This window comes from Podarcis melisellensis (genome assembly GCF_964234715.1).
Source record: "Podarcis melisellensis genome assembly, chromosome: 8".
Classification (NCBI taxonomy): Eukaryota; Metazoa; Chordata; class Lepidosauria; order Squamata; family Lacertidae; genus Podarcis; species Podarcis melisellensis.
Genome location: NC_138540.1, coordinates 35634462 through 35648492, shown reverse-complemented (window position 1 = coordinate 35648492; position 14031 = coordinate 35634462). Strand labels below are relative to the sequence as shown.

At 41.8% G+C, this 14031-nt stretch overlaps 1 long non-coding RNA gene across 1 annotated transcript in view; it reads right to left on the bottom strand.

Annotated features, from left to right (window-relative positions):
* The window catches only part of LOC309377186, a 976085-nt gene extending 962265 nt beyond the window's left edge, over window positions 1–13820 (bottom strand). The window contains exon 1 of the long non-coding RNA XR_014171478.1: window positions 13790–13820. This is a non-coding gene — a long non-coding RNA (uncharacterized lncRNA). The remainder of the gene's footprint in view (window positions 1–13789) is intronic.
* Window positions 13821–14031: the final 211 nt, after the last annotated feature.

Genomic DNA, 14031 nt, shown 5'->3' with positions numbered 1-14031 from the left:
AGGAGGAGAGTGTCTCTAGAGGCCCCCAGGATTTGGAAATCCCTGCCTTGGTAGATCATCTAGATCAGAACAGGGATGGCTACCATTTTTTTGTCCAGAGTGGTTGCATTTGCCCTTGGTCAAGCCTCCATGGGCAGCCCGCCAGTAGCAAGCACAACCAAAAGTGGGTGGAGCCACACCACCCTCTAGCACACAGACACACGCAACACAACATGCACAGGACAAATAGACATCTAGGATACAGGTCTAACACATGGGCACACATATGCAGATCAGCTGAGGAAGGGAGCCATCACCACTTATCAAATGATTGGTCTGAAATCTAGAGAGGGCAATTAAAATATTCCCAGCTCACATTAACACTGTGCTTACCTTTCTTCTCCCTTCCAACATCACTAAAATTGGCCAGGGGCGGGGGGAGAGGGGAAAAAATTGTTTGAGGTGGCTGGATTGGTTGCTCTCAGGTGTTTTAATCTGCCATTTTCTGCCATTGTTTAAAGATTTTGGTGTTCTTATCCATCGTTTTAACATAATTTGAAACTGTTTTGTTTCTGATTTTTTTGTTTCCTACAGCAGGAGGGGGAACCTCAGGTCTGGGGGGGGGGAGCTGAATGTGACCCTCTGGTTCTTGGGACTCTCTTCAGGCCACACCCCCTCCTCAGCCTTGAGCATTTCTGCCTGGCTGAAATGCGTCCATGAAATCTGATCATGCCTCTAGCATGCCTGGATAGAGAAGGGTGTGGGAGTGTGCATGGAAACTAGGTAAACTTTACATTCATTGTTTTGTCCCCTTTTGCTTGTGGCCCCGCACAGTGGTAGTATGAGAAGGCTGCCCAGAAGAAAAAGCAGCCCTCAGGGTGAGGTGAAAATTCCTCACACCTGAATCAAGTTGTTGAACAGGCCTGTATATGAGGAGAGGCAGTCTTCTTTTTTCATTATGAAAATAAGTGATGAAGCATTGCTGCCTTTTCGGAAGAGAAGTAGAAGTGGGAGGGAAGAATCTGTACAAATTTCAAAGGAAAGAAAGGATATGCTGATGTGCTTCATTTACATACTTTAGGTTCCTTGGAAGATAGTCTGATTCTTTAATAAAAAATAAAAAATGTATTCCCAGTACTATGTGCTTATCTGCTAAGTATAAGTCTTGTTTTATCGAAACACACTGCTGATATGAACAGTAAGACACAGATCTCATAATCAAACACCTATCTTGAAGGAGAAACTATTATCTACTTAAAAGATAATAAACATTCACTGGCGCTGAAGCTCACATTAACTCAGAGCACGGGAGCACATAAGTGGTGTGCAAAGAGAGCAGAGGGAAATATTTACACACAGAGCGTGTGTGTGTGTTTGTATTCTTGTACAGTATGTCCTTTTTTGATGTCCTTAAAGGAGTCACAGTGGGTGTTTGTTTTTCTCTGCACACTCTGATACAGCACAAAAGCAACACGTTGCTGTGTTTGTAAAGGTGATAAAGGAGGCAAGCTTATTCCAAGGGAAACAGGGAAGAATAGAACTCTGTTGAGGACTGGAATTGCAGAAGAGGTTTTCCAGGCATTCATCTTCTGCTGGGGTCATCGTGCTCGTTCAGCTACTGCATGTGGGATAGGAAGTCCCTCTTTCAAATCTCGCAAGAGCTACCATACAGCTGCCATTTTAAAAAAATTTCTCTCTCCCCCAAATGTCCTAGAGCAATGCAGCATCCTGGGCCTAATGAACAAAATATATTACAAATAAATCAATAAACAAACAAATGTCAGAGTTCTTGACAGCTTGATTTGTTGATGGATTGATAGATAAAGGTCTGGGGTTCAAACGGGGCTCCTATAGACCATTGTTTTGAGCTTGCTTTAGATTTGGAATGAAATTATTAAAGTTTTTTCTTTTTTCCCTTTTCTTCTTTACAAGAGATAATCGAGTGCATCACCACAAGGTGTTGTGTAGGGTGAACTCCAGGGCGATAAACGCCTCTGTGCACTGGAAAATATAGGAGGTTCAGTACACAGAAAGGAATAACGTAGTGTCACTGTAAATTTTAAAGGAGCTGTTTATTAGAGAATCCAGTTCTCTTGTAACTCCTTGAGAGATTGAAAATGAAAACAGTAGGGCTTAGAGCACAGCTTTATGCAGTAACTGTGTGCCGCAAGAGCTGCCTTTCAAGCATGCTCATTCCTTCTTTAAAAATATACGGTAGTTCTACAGAAACACACACTGTTTATAAAGGATTCATCCTGACTTGTTTGCACAAAGATTGCTTGGAGGTTAGTCTATGGGTAGTCTCCAAGTAAGTATTACGCAGAGAAGACCCACTGACATTTAACATATCCACAATATGTCATTGCTTTACTGAGTAATTCATCCTGATTTGCTTTGCAGGGTGTTGATTATTTATTTTTTTATATACCACTTACTTGTCAATATGACTTCCTGTTAATCATTCCCACGGTTTTCAATGCATTTCCCTGTAACTTTCCTAACTGCAAAAGGTCTGCAGGGGTTTTTTTGTGCTGTGTGTGTGTTTTTTTTCAGCCTCTGGAGTGCAAAGTCAGTATCTTCCCCCCCCCCACCCGACAACAGCAGAATAAGCCATGATTTTCTGTTGTCAACCTGCACCTTGAAATACACTGAAGATGGCAGTTGCAGAAAACTGGAACAATAACTCCTAAAGCACCATTTATATATTTCCTTTTCACCAGAAAAGGTGTTTATTCCCCTTAGAGGGTTTTTGATGGAAAGAGAGTTTTTCATGTTAATAATCTCGTATCATAAACTGTTCCCTCTTAACCCAAAAAACGAAGCTTGCTGTGCATCACCCAGAACAGAGTTTAACAGAGCCATCCTGTTGTGCCTGTTCTACTCATTGAGTTTGGTGAGACTTACTCTCTGGTGAGTGTGCACAACCCACCCCGGTTGCAATCCTGCGCACATTTACCTGGGAGCAGTGGTGACTGGTGCCCATTAGAATTGGTTGGGCGGAAGACAGGAGCCCAAACAGTGTGTTAAGCCAGAGCTACAGAACTCTTGATCTCTCTCCCCAGTGCTGGGAGATCAGAAACATGCTATACAGTATAGTCCCTGGGGCATTCCTCCCATAGACCACAGGAACATGCCCTTTCAAACATCTTTAAAATGTGATTACAAAAATTGATGGTAAGATTAGATTAGGTCTTTGTATCGCTTCCCCGCAGAAAACCGAGCTCAAAGCAACTGACAATTCAATCAAAGATTCGATTCAATCAAAGATCAACAGAACAACATATATCTATATCTATATATATAACCAACCCACATTTCAATTCCAAAATATGTCATTTCTAAGCAAAACGACAATATCAGTCTAACCCAATGTTAGATATGACAAGCTCCTAACATAGAAGACAGTACGTATCTATCAAATTCTCCAGCAAAGCTGCACTAACAGTAGGAGTGCCAGTACCCCCTGAAATGCAAATATGGCCAGGCAAATAATAAATACAAGCCCACAGATAAATAGCGAGTGGATATTATTTCAGCAGAGAGTCAAGCAAATGCCACACACCCCGCCTTCTAACTCCAGCAAAAGAACAGAGGAAGGAGAGCTTCTGAAGACTTATGCAATATTTCACAGGGGGAACATCGTAGTGTGGTGGTAGAGCACCTGCTTTGCATGCAGAAGGTCTTAAGTTCTCCAGGTAGGGCTGGGACGTTGAAGTATAATATTGACCAGTGGTTTGACTTGATTCAAGGTAGCACCCGGTGCGTCATAGTGGCTAGGCCCTGCACAGAGGAACATAGGAAACGCCTTTAAGGACAAAATAAGAACCTGCAGGTTCAGGCCAAAGACCTATTTAATCCAGTAATCTTTTCTCACAGTGGCCAACCTGTGGGAAACTCACAAGCAGGATGCGAGCACAAGAGCACTCCACCCTCCTGTGGTTTCCAGCATTGGGCATCCAAGCCATACTGCCACCAATGGCAGAACACTGTTGCTACATGCTGACGTGTACTCCTAAGTTCCATCCCTGATCCGCAGGCCACTAAAACTGGTATCCAGAAGCATCACTGCCTCTCACTGTATCATCATGGCTAGTAGCCATTGATAGCTTTCTCTTTCATGAAATTGTCTAATCCTCCTTTGTTTAAGCCACCCAAGTTGATAGCCATTCCGGCCTCCCGTAGGAGCAGGTTCCAGCTTTAGCTCTGTGCTGCATGAAGAAGTACTTCACCCATCTGTTCCGATCTTGCAGATCTCTAAGAAACAGTAGCCAAATTTTGCATTTCCATTGTCAGATTCATGGCCAGCACCTCAAAATCTATAAGAATTTGCATGAAGCTTGTCAAAATTTGCTGCGCAGTGTATACATTGGATGTCCTTGAGTTCCACTGTTAGGAGAGAGTGAGAGAAACTTCTCTTTACCTACTAATCTGCATGCCATGCCCAATTTTCTAAACGTCTATCATGTAACCTCTTGTACCAAGTCAGACCACTGGTCCATCTAGCTCAGTGTTGTCTACAGTGTCTGGCAGTGGCTCTCCAGAGTTTCAGACAGTGGGTGCTCCCAATCCTTCCTGGAGGTGCCAAGGACTGGACCAAGCAGATGTTCTACCAGTGAGCTACATACATCCCTTCCTGAGGGCCATAGCTGACACAGACACTTTGACCCCAATCAGGAGCCATGTTCGCCTGGGATTGTTGCTACAGGCCTTTCTTTGACACTGAAGAGATTGGAAGAGCTTTGCTTGTGCACTGCAACCCTTGGGCCTAAAAAACCCATAGTAATCAATGTCACTGTAGATGACCCTGAAACTCTGTGGCATTGGAGTACTTCCAACCTTAAAGGGTATGTAAGAATGGTTACTTCATCACATAATTGCGAATGAAATAAACTCTTGGCTTCAATGCAGCCGAGTAACTTAAGGTGACTATTACTCAAAGGTAATAGTGATGGCATTTAGGAAAAACAAGCTCGCTAAGTTACAGGATTAGCTGGGCTGCTGGAGTGAGGGGCCTGCGTTTCAGCCAAGCCAAGTCTGACTGAATGCAAGCAGCGTTGGATGAAATCTAATCAAAGCGAGTACTGGAAGAAAAGGGCATTAAGGAGAATGGAAAGTGCTCAGCAAGAGATTAATGTATGCCTCTCCCTCTCCAAAATGCACCCCTCCTAGCAATAAATGCACTAATGATCAAAATCAGCATTGAGTAAACAAGAAAATGAGGGATCCAATAAAGGAAAGAATGTAGCATAGGAAAGTACATGAACATTTCACACACGCACATATAAAAAGAGAGAGAGAGAAGAGAATGAATGAAGGTGACTACAAAATATATAAGGAAAGGAGAGTTGAAGAGGGGGCAAAGCTGATTGCAGGAGTGGTTAAGATAAAGAATGGGACATTTTTCCAATTACAGCAGATGAAAAACAAGAGGTCAGCGAAGGAGACAGCCTGGCCTCTGAGGGATAACAAGGATAATTTATTGACTGAAGAAATACACTTTGCCGGAAAATATTAAATGAATTCTTTAAATCAATGTTCACAGAGGAATATGGGAGGCAGATGCCATAAACTCACATCAGCTCCCCTATGATGGACAAGGGAGAGGAAAAGATGATAGCAGCAAAACCGATTGTGGAAGAGCATTCAGAGAATGCTGGAAATATTCACAGCCATTCAGAATTCTTGGGAAATTTTGCAAGCCACGCCTGAGATCTGGGGGTCAGGTTTGTGGTAGAATCAGGTAGAAGATGTATCTTATATTGTTGTTACCTGCCCTGGGAGCTCAAGCTGAAGGGTGAGTAATATTTAAAGAACAGCAGCAGCAGCAACAGATTTAGGCATTGTATTCAATGTTAATTCCACTCAGAGCAGATCCACTAAAATTGATGAATAACTGAATTCCGTTAAATTTCAAAGGGGCTGCTATGAGTAGAACTTAGGAAATTTGTTGTTATTTGGATTTCTTACCTGCTCAGCACAATACTGAGGGTGGGTCATATTGATCCAGCAGTGTAAAAATAATAAATAAATTGGTAATAGTTCTAGGGCTTGACCCTTCCTTAATCTCTCTATAATGGTGGGAAATGGCCTAAAATTGATATCAACACAACAAACCTGGGTAAGGAAAAGGGATATTGATAGTTCTATAAGTACGGTGCTAGGTTGATGGTTTTTCAGCCAGAACTCACTGGAACTTAATTCCGGCACCTCTCAGTGGGCCCCATTGCCATTATAAGAGGTTTCATGGTCAGGTCTGGCACCCCTTTTCTAGAAAAATAGCACTGGTTATTATTATTATTATTATTATTATTATTATTATTATTATTATTACTCAAACAAATATTAGTTAATTAATTACATGAACTTTATTCAGTAAATTCCTTGATGAAATCTGCTTAATTTGCATAAGAAAACCCGATAACTAACATAGATAAATAAGGTTTTGGGAGTGAGGACCACATTCTCTGAGGAGCAAGTGGCTGGGACCCCCCTTTTCTCTCTCACCCCTTCATTTAGTCATCAGTCATTTATTATCTCTGAGACACACACACCCATTCACATTTTTCTCTTACATAGCAAGGAAAGCCTCTTTTTCAGATGGCATCTGCTGTCTGCTGTTTTTAAAGGACTTCTAATTTTAAAAACTTCCACCCTTCTTAGTTACTTTTTTCACCCTTCTGAATTACTTTTAAGAGAGGCATCTTTGACCTCATTCTCATTTTTTTTTTTGTTATCCTTATTATTAATTAAAATCTGCAAATCTCTTTTTACTCCAAAGAGAGGGTCATATACTTAAAAAAAAAACCTGCAAAATTCTCCTGGTCTCAAGCTGAAAGAAAGCCTATGCATGAGAGTGAGCCATATTTTTGGACAAGGAGTCATTTATGGAGAGTCCTTTAAGATTCCCCATTTCCATGCATTCCATATACCAGCTACTTGATATATGAAATATTTATGAAGATGTAGAAATCTGCTGAGGAAACAAAACTGGTGAATGGGGCCAGTAAAGACCAAAAGGAGGGCAGCAATAAAACTGTGAATGATAAATAGACTAGGATCTCAGGCTGGTGCACTTACAGAACAATCCTGTGCAGGATTACAAAGAAAAAAGTCCCACTGTGTTCAAAGGGACCTTACTACCAGGCAAGTGTGCATCAGTTACACATCTGAAATTGTCTATGGCAGGCATAGGCAAACTCCGGACCTCCAGATGTTTGGGACTACAATTCCCATCATCCCTGACCACTGGTCCTGTTAGCTAGGGATGATGCGAATTGTAGTCCCAAAAACCTGGGGTGGGCAGAGTTTGCCTATGCCAGGTCTATGGGGTTGGGGAAATGGACCATTTCTGAAATTAACCGAGGTAGCAAAAGAGACTTTTTATTGCCAGTGATTCCCAAACTTTTTGAGGACACTGCCCCCTTAATTCCATAAATTCTTCCCCAGTTCTCCCTATGCTATAAGAAGCATTATTCAGAATAGTGGTGTGCATGACACACTAAGGAAGATAATAACAAAATGAAATTCAAAATACAGTATTAACAATTGATTGCATATTTATTCAAAATCCAGTTAAAACCATTTAGTTTAATGAAGTCAACCAAACTGAACTTGATCCAGTGATACCAGCTTTTCAGAGTCATGGTCATTTGCACCTTCAGGGCTTCCCTGAAGTGCACTCCTAGTGCACCTCCTAGGTAACCCCCCACAAGGGGCAGGACATACCCTCCAACAAGCCACAGAGGAAAATCCAACAGCACCTAATGTCAGTTGAAGACATTTTGGTTTAGGAGGCTTTCTTTGAGGTGTAAACCAGATCTTTATGGACGATTGGTTTTATGTTGGGTGAAATGCCTGCACTGTTTTTAGAATTTGTATGGATGGTTTTATTGTTTTGGTGTTTGTTAAATTGATTTTATTATTTTTAGAGCTTGTTTCTGTGTTTCATTCTGTTTTTAACCATGTACACTGCACCAATGGCTTTTTGCTGTGAAGTGTTCCATAAATTTGTTTCATAAACTTATAAATATATTAATCTTCCCATCGGATCAAGCTTTTAAATGACAACCTTTTGAATCCACGGGTTTTTAGATCAATGGTATACTTTTAGTGGGCTTGCCTATTTCTCTATGCTGATTTCCTCCTTGCTGTTGACATTTTCATGCTGGAATTTGTTTGTTTACAGTGTTCTGTAATTATTACTGAATTTTAAGCTTTCCTTTTTAAGCTGCCCAGAAAATGATTTTGGTTGGCATATATACTGGTGTCAATGAATGAATGACACAAAGGGAGAGTGAAAGGTCTGACAATAACATTGTTCATTGCACAGTACAACTGAGATCACCCTTCAGCAAAGCAGAAGGACATCTGGTCCAGGACTCAGCTTCCCAAAAGCTCATGGGAAGTCCATGAAGAGTGCAGAAAGCAACAGCTCTCCACTGCAACTTCTCTTGTTCAGAGAAGTACGTATATTACCTGTAAGATCATGGACGTTCCATTGAGCAGGGATGGGAAATCTGTGGCCCTCTAGATGTTGCTGAACTACAACTCCCATCATCCCTGAACATCAGGCCATGCTGGTCAGGGCTGATGGGAGTTGAAGTCCAACTACAGCTGGTCTGACCACTGTCCCCCGCCTCTAGTTTCAGAAGTCATAAAGTCAAAAGACTAAGTAGATGAGAAGAACAGGCGAAAGGTTTGAGAACAAAAATACTCTACCCTACCAATGCCTTCAATATCCTAGATGCTTCTTTTTAAAAAATAAATAAATCCTCTTGTTTACAGATGTCTTATCCAGATGTTTGCTTATATTTAAGTGAGCCTAGTGCATTAAGTCGAACACAGGAATACACTTCAGCCTTCTAAAACAACAGCATCAACGCAACACCACTCAGCTTTCATTTGTGCCAAAAACTGATAGCTTGATAACATCATGCTCGTGATTCTAAAATGTATGAGTAAAAATGTGTTTCCAAAAATACAGAGGTTGCTGATGAAAACTTTTGCAATCTGATGACAATAAAGTAAAGGTCATTTATTTGTTGAGTGGGCTCTACATATGTTCCTTTTACTTCCTATATGACATGATAGATACCAAATTTCTTTCCCCACCCAAAATATCACCATCATCATCACAGATGCTAATGGTAACACTTATCAACATGGGTGCCATTTGAGAAAGCTCTGATTCACCCAGTTACGTGCTCTGAAAATTTCCCAGATTTCTAGAATTCCATTGCCTCATATTCAGTTCCTATGTTTATTTCACCCAAATGCTCCCCTTGCCAGCTATTAAGATGCCAGAATATGGAATCATTGGTTACTCAGGAAATAATTTTGTACCAGGTGAGGGGGTGGGGTGGCTTCTTTCATTTTTATTGGAGCTTAATCCACCTTCCAGTTGTCACCATTTCTAAGTACCATAGCCTCTGCACCATGCTTGGGAAGAGACCCAAAATTCAAATGAATCATCATATCATGCCTCATAACTCACCTGGTGCCCTCCCTTTCCAGAATAATGAAGGCCCTAATAGGTGGTAGGAGGTGGTATTGGTGTACCTGTCATTAGGAACACAGGAACATAGGGTCACATCATAGGAACTGCTTTATTCAGACCAAGGGAGGGGGGCCCATGGATGGTGTTTTGTCCAAGTGCCCTCCGAAACCTGGAGTGAGCACTGTGTGTATCATTAAGTGTGTGTTGATTGTAAGGGTTGTGTAAGGGTGTGTTGAACGAGTGCATTCATGGCCTCCCCCCCCCCATGCCCACCACTGGCCACACCCCCTGGCATGCAGCTTCTGAGTGCCCAGCACTGCCACAGCACTGGCATGCAGATGTCGGGAGAAAAAAGGATGCTCGCCCTCGATTTAAGTGAAAGTTGGTTTTCCCCCCTAAATGCCAGCCGCTTGCTTTAAAAAGGAAGGCTAATGAAACATTGGCACCTAAGTTCCAAAGCAGGATAACAAAGGGAATCAATCCATTTTCTGCAGCAGAGGAGGAAGGAAAGAAATGCATAGCTGTTATTGACTTTTCGGTCCCATTTCCAGAGATAATCCTTGTTATCAGAATTTACTAGTCACCTAGTTATGACTAAGCTGAAGACAATTTCAGCTCTCTTCAATGTCTCCGATAAGCCGGTGACTCAATATGCCAACATTTGAGAGTGATAAATTTCAAAGGCTTCAAAGCAGTTCCACTGCTATATTATACATGTCATAACAATCCCACACTCCCCAGAAGACAGTCGTCATGGAATACATCACACCACTTGACAAGCAAACCTTAGACTCAAAGACCCACTCTTATCTCATCTAACGTGCCAAAGTTATTTCTATCACAACAAATGGAGCCAGCCCAGAACAATTTGGTTCAAAGGGAAATTGAGATGAAACTACCTCTAATAAGGGAGAAGATCTTCCAGGCTTGGGGAGACTAAGAAAATGGACTGGAAATACATATTATTTCCACCCCCTTTGGTCAAAATTCTCCCATCAAATTTATCAGGATCCAGACCTCCTTTTATTTTTAAATGCCAGGAAGGTACAAAGGAGGAACAGAAAGATCAAAAATGAACTTGTTTCCAGTGTTTTATATGCTATGTTGTTTGTTACATTTCTAAAAGTCTAATGAAAAGTGATTGGGGTGTTCACATGCTACATTCAACAAGCATAAAATCTGTGAGCCTGTAGATAGATGCATTTGATCTGTACAGTTGCACAGTTATACATATGTAATGTTTGTGTACCTCTGTACATGCTAGTGAAGTTGTACAGATCAACTCTTTCACCCAAATGCATGTATCATTATTGTTACTACTAATACTACTATTATATTTATTACCCATATTTCACCAGCACATCACAGGGTTCGTAGATATGGCCTGTACCTGTGTTCAGTGTAATGTATGAACAACCCTAGTGTTAAATCCTAGGACAGGATGGGAGTTGAAGAGAACGTTTGGCCAGCCCCACAATGATTTCCTTCCCCTTTCATTACTGTGAGCAATGTTAACCAATGGGATCTCCACCAGATTTTCCTGGACCACATCTCCAATCAGCCCAAGTCAGCACAGCCATTGGCCAGAGATGATAGCAGTCTATTTATTCGTTATTTTATCATTACATTCATGCTCTACCTTCCCTCCAAGAAGCTCAAGGTAGTGTATGTATCTCCTTGTTTTATCTTCACATCAACCCTGTGAGGTAGACGAGGCTGAGAGATAGTGACTGGCTCAAGGTAACTCAGTACTCTTCATGGCTGATCAGGATTTGAACTCTGGTCTCCCAGGTCCTAGGCCAACACTCTAACCACTACACCACACTGACTTTGTTTGGAGACCAAAAACAACTGGAGAGCCACTGGGGGACACACTTAGGCTAAAAAATGAGGTGCAGAAGGCAGAGTAAATGGACAGTTTTCAAAATGGAGGATCATGGGGCTCCCCCATCTCTGCTGTCCACAAATGATCTGGAATAAAGGTTGAGCAGGGACAGACCAAAGTTTCCAGATTCTTCAGGATGGCGAAACTCAATGTGTCATTGAAGAACTTCAGGATTGACTTCTCTCCAATGTGCATGGGCAACAAAATGGCAAATGATAAAAGTTGTAATAAAAGTTGCAATAAAAGTAAGGGCCTAGTGATGCAAACATAGGTAGATGCATTTAACTTAGTCAACACAATAAATGGACTTGTAGCCACAGCCCATTGAACACAATGCAGAGTTGGCCACTGTGGTTGGACTGCTAAAGCCTAAGGCAGAGCTAGGAGGATGTGAGTCTCAAAAAGGGGCAGTGAAGCCCCCTGCACTAAATCTCCCCTTGGCAGAGTGTCTTCTGGAAAAGCAGCAGCCTCTAATGAAGACAAAAGACGGTACCAAGTCCCCAGTGTCTCCATTTGTGATAAGGGCTGCTGCATGTTGGTGCCTCTACTCATCCACTGATTAGGTCTCATCAGGGCTGAGGGCTGGTGGATCCTGGCAGTCCTAGACTCATTCGTAGTCATAGCAGTTCTATCCTAAGATGCTTGTGGGTTTCCACAGGCATTTGGTCAGCGACTTTGAGACAGGGTACTGGACTGGAAGGGCCATTGGCCTGATTCAGCAGGTGCTTCTTGTCTTGTTACGATACCTCCCACCCTGCTTGGTGCCCTCCAGATATTGTTGGACTCCAACTCCCATCATCCCTGCCATGCTGGCTGTGGTTGATGGGAGTTGGAGTTTAGCAGCATTTGTAAAGCAGCAGACTGGGGGAGACTGCATTACAGTTTTTGCATGAGAAAATGAGAACATTTTCTCTCTCTTAGCAACAGCACATAAATGTAGCCAGCCTGAGCTGTGTACTTTTAAGTAGTGAGGAATTCACACACACACACACACTTGGTGTATTATGCTTCTAAATAATAAATAAGACGGAGGCTATGTTATTTATGTGTTTCTCTTTAAGTGCCATGATGCATAGAATATTATGTAACTATAATGAGAGGGTGTCTAGATGTTCAACAAAGAAAACCAAGTCTGAACAGATGGGTCTTTCACCGCTGAAGCTATTTTGGAATAGAGAAGACAACTGGCATGTAGAAGACACAGATACAGAAAGATTGCAATGGAAACGAAGAAAGATGTAGGCCATTCTGCAATCGGTTCGAATCCAAGACGCAGTTCCTGTCATATTCACTTACAAAAGTGAATATGAAGCACCTAGCAAGCACATAAACTTTTCTCTGCCAGGCCAAAAGAGAGCTCAGGTTCTAGCAACAAGAACATAGGAAGCTGCCTTCTACAAAGCCAGACCATGGGTCTATCTATTGTAGGACTATCTACCCTGGCTGGAAACAGCTCTCCAGGGTTTATAAGGAGAGAGCCTTTCCCAACCCTACTTGGAGGTGCCATCGGGGATTGGACCCGGGACCTCCAGCAAACAAAGCAGATGCTCTCCCACTGAGCTATAGCCCTTCCCAAAGGACTGCACATTTGTACATTTTGATGAGGAAGGCTCAGTAAATCAAAATCTGATTCTAGAGTTAAAGAGTGAAGACCCACCCCCAAAAGGAATGCATGGAAAAACCACAGCAGACAACAGTGTTTAAGAGAAGGATATACAAACATTTGTGTATATCGAGAGATATATTGCTAAGGAGGAAATCAGAGCATGGGGAGAAGGAGGAGATACTCAGATCGTTTGGCTTCTCTCTCTTTTTTTCTTTTTTTTCTTTTTTTTCTTTTTTTCTTTTTTTCTTTTTGCCTAATGAATAAATTATCCAGGCCCCATTTGTGCACCTGCTGCTTTGGGGAGGGAAAAAAATCACTGCCCCTTTCCACACCAAGTGAACAGTAAACATTGCACAATGGCTCGGATGTCGCTGGAGTCCCGCCAGCAAAAATTACCACTCTTCAACCAAGATAAACATCATATTACTTCATTACCCTTTTAAAACATATGCAAATTAAATCCATTATTCTTTCTTACTGGAGAAATGAAGTTCGTTTGGCTGGGATTCATCAACTCCCTTTTGTTACCGTCAGCCATGAATGGATGAACCTCATGTCCACGTTGCCCACTTCCCATCTTTGAATCAAACATTAATACCATTTGACAGTAATAAATAACATTTATCACAATGGGGATCTAATAATGATTTTTCCCCCCACTAAGCTGGCTCATCAGCTGACAACTGCATAAATGAGATTAGCATAACAGCTGCCTCTGACAAATGTATCTAAATCATTTTAATGCCAGCTACTGCTTTTGATCTCCCTATCGCTTCATTGCCAAAGCTAAATCCATTTCTCCCAGATTTGTGTGTACACACACTATAGTGTGTGTGTGTGTGTGTGTGTGTGTGTGTGTGTGTGTGTGTGTGTGTGCATCTATGTATTAGAGACTGATGTGCTGTTCATGTTCATGTTCATGCAATTAAAAGAATTAGGAATAAGAATAGGACATCACTGCTGTAGTGTAAACACACACTGTCACCTTATGGGATATCATTTTGCTGTTTCCCCCCAGAATTGTTGCAAAACAAAAGCTCCAGTGAAGACTGCTGTAATGTATCT